Below are 3,682 nucleotides of genomic sequence, written 5' to 3' on the forward strand. Positions count from 1 at the left end.
TGCACACTTATAACTTCCAATTCTAAACTAATAGAGCTGCATTCTGCACAACAGCTACACATTCTCATGTGCCTAGCAGAAGCCAGCACAGTTGACTTAGAAACTATGTGATTAAAGTGAGTAAAAATAGCCACTTTGGAAAAGAAAAAAAAATTCACATTTATCTGGACTTCAGCTCTTTTAAGAAATAGTTGTATTTCCAGAAATATTAGAAGTTGTATCTTATGATAATAAAAATTCCCTCGTATCCAATACCATGGACAACACTCCTGTATGTGAAATAAACCAAAATGGAGGTACTGGCAAATTCTATGCTGCTAAAGAAAGTATCCGTAATGTATCTCAGGGTATTTCTATTCAATTTGGATACAAGAAATACATATCGTGAATACAAAACATTAATGTTACACAGAAGCAGAGACAGAAGCGTACACCAAATTTCAGAATGTAAACCATTATATATGTACCATGGACATTTAATTTACAGGGTTTCCATTCTGTTTAGCTTAGGTATATGGTGTTTGATTTGTCAGAGGAGGTAATTCTGACCAGGATTTAAAAGCTTCCTACCATTTGTTCATGCAGTGTTTGTGCTTCTCATTTGCAAACCCTGGGATCATTATTTATAGATTAGGGAACTCTGGATTATCACACAAGGATGAAAGAGTTCTTCATCTGTTCATAATTTATTCTTGTCCCGCTGCTAGTTTTGGCAGTTCAACCATTAGACACAGTCAGACAATAAAAGCTCACAGCATGGTGCCTATCTGTACAGTTTTGCGCTGTTTTTGCAATCTAGGCAGCAATATTCTTTTGTTAAGTAAGGGCAAAATTCTGCGTGCCATGCAAACATGGTTTTAGGCTATGTTTTTAGCTATGTGCATTATCTGCTGTTGAAACAAATACAAGCCATATATAATCAATGGCAGAATCTGGCATTTTATCTCCAAATAGTTTATGCTCACTCAGATTCAGAACCATGTTTAGATATGAGATGATAAGCAAAATAAAATCTACTCTTTGAAAATGAGAGAAACTACAGTTATAGCTGAGCCCATCTTGGGGCAGCCAGTTGAATTAGATGAATACCTAAGTCACCTCCAGCTTTATTTTCGTATGATACTCCGTTCCATGACATGAGGAATAACAGTTCGGTTGAAGGGTTGCATCTGACAATGTGCTGTGGACGACGGCATGAAATCCACTGCAGCAGTGGTTGAGATGACCCACAGGCACCTCAAGCAGCCACGGGGAGTGAGAAGCCATATCAGCCAGGGTGGATTGCCCCTGCTGGTGCATCTTCACCCTGACAACCATGAGGCACAAGTCACAGGGAAAGACAAAATTAGAGTTAAAGGCAGAATAATTATGCTAGACTCTCCCCTTTCTCAGTATCAAAAGGGGAAAAAGGATTGCCTGTAGATTTTGTAACAAAGCCACTGACATATTGTTAGCAAACTTACTCTCATTCTGCACTTCCTGCACAGCTAGAGTGCAAGGCAGCTCTAGACTTTGGTTTTTTTCATCAGTTTCTTGAAGGCTTCATTCCAACATGGATTAGAGAATTGAAGAGGAACAGCATGGTGGGAGACATCTATTAGGACTGAAGAGCAGCAATGACATTTTTCAGAGGAAGCATGAGAAATGCTTCATAGGATGCCAGTAATAAGCAGGAAGCCTGCACTATCCTCTAAGTTCTTCAAAGCAGTGGCCAGAAAGTGCTTACTGCATAACTTTTCTATTACAATTAAATATAATCATGGTGATGGCAAGAGAGTCTTTAATTTTAGCAACATTAGATAAAAAGCGGGTGATGAGTGGTCACTGTCATGTTGAGAATATTTAGTCTTCTTTATAAATTGAAACACTGTGTATAATTCTGACTGATTATGTATTTATATCCTGAATGGATAGATTTCCTTACTACCCCAACTGGTTGTCTCAGCAAGATGACCAAGATTTGAAAAGACCCTGAAGAATTAAATGCAGGGACAAATGAGTATCACTGGGGGGTTTTGCAACTTCTGTTCTGTACAATTAAAAAAAAATAATCATGCTGGAGTATATTTCATATGGGTTAAAAATTAGAAGAAAGGAAATACTGTCTGGTCCCCTCACTGCCACAATAGAGAGACAGATAAGAAGAAATATTAGCAAATTTACATTGCCAAGACAAACACTTTAACAAACCCTATGATGCAAGGCCAAATATTTAATTATTAAAACCAAAGATGCTCTATATGAATATGGTATCTAATGTATAAATGTGAAATGTAGCCTGATTTGAATACAGTGTTTGATTTAGATTATGGCAGGCACAGGTGGGAATTTTCTGTTTCTTTTCTAAGACAGGATTTATGAGCTGTCCAATGACAGATCCCAAGATAAAGGACTGGATAGTCAAAGGAGGATTAGAGTTAAGTTTCCTGAAAACTGAAGGAATTTCTCAACGCTAGTAGAATGCATCTTCAATGACCAAGACAGCAGTACACCTCTGCTATGAAAGACCCATTAATGCACAAATAGCCACAGAACGTGGCTTCTTCTCTGACTCCTTGTTCTGATCACTTTGCTATTTGCACCAGTAATTAAACTTTAAAAATGCATTTTAATAAACTGGCAGAAAAAAAACCCTCTTTCAGTGTCCTATATTCACTTTGTGAGGCCTGTAACCTTCCTGTCATCAAGGTCAGCAGCCTCATTAGCTTTGCAGTGGCTGAGCTGTAGTGAATAAGCAGAGTTTACAAAGTCCTCTACAAATGCAGCTGGTTACAGTACTTCAATACTTCAAAAAAAGAATGAAAAAAAGAAGCTGATCAATAATTACTACTCCCACAGTGAGACAGCCATAAATTATTTTAAATAGACTAGAGTGCACTCAACCTAAACATTTTTGCTGCATTCCTTTTGAAGCATCTAGAAGTTGTGCTCTTGAACAGTGGGTTTCTCTATTTTAGACTGAAAAAATAGCAAGAGAAAAAAAAGCCAAGGAAGCATAATATATTATTTCTTATAAACTAACTGCCTAAATTCCTCAGTTGGCCAAATAAGAAATAAAGCTGTGTACTTTTGCTTTTAGGATTCTGTATCAGTACATGTGTTTGTACATTTGTGACTGTGATACTGATTTATTCAGCTATATATGGAAAATGGGTAGATACATAACCTTCATTAAGAATTATGTAGACCCAAGTAAGTGAGCATAATCTAGTGTGAGATGATGTCATGAAAGAGCAGAGCTGCCAGTAAAAAAATAATTTAAAAGATGGAAGGAGACAGACATAGAAATCTGGCTTGATGGAGTAAAGTCTACTTTACATCTTGGGCACCTTTTCTGCTATAATTTTGTTCTTGTAATCCATACGGGTGCAAACAGCATCAATGTACATCATTATACGTATAAGTATTCTTACTGGACTACTCTAGCTTTTTCAGGTAGAGCTGACCTCACAGTTTTCTGCTATGTTTTTCTTTTTCAAAAGTTCAGTATTTATAACCATAAACATTCCAACCTTGCTCTCCAAAAAAATCATCCACATTGGATCAAATTTTTATGCCCACCCAAATAATAGTCAAGCAAATTAAAGTTGGCTTTAATGTCCTTTTTCTATGCTTTCTCTTTTTTCTCTCACTTAGTTAAGTCTGCTTCAAAGCCTTCCCTCTCTCTGGCCTGGGGCTGAGC

This window comes from Falco rusticolus, chromosome 6 (assembly GCF_015220075.1).
Source record: "Falco rusticolus isolate bFalRus1 chromosome 6, bFalRus1.pri, whole genome shotgun sequence".
In the NCBI taxonomy this organism is placed as follows: domain Eukaryota; kingdom Metazoa; phylum Chordata; class Aves; order Falconiformes; family Falconidae; genus Falco; species Falco rusticolus.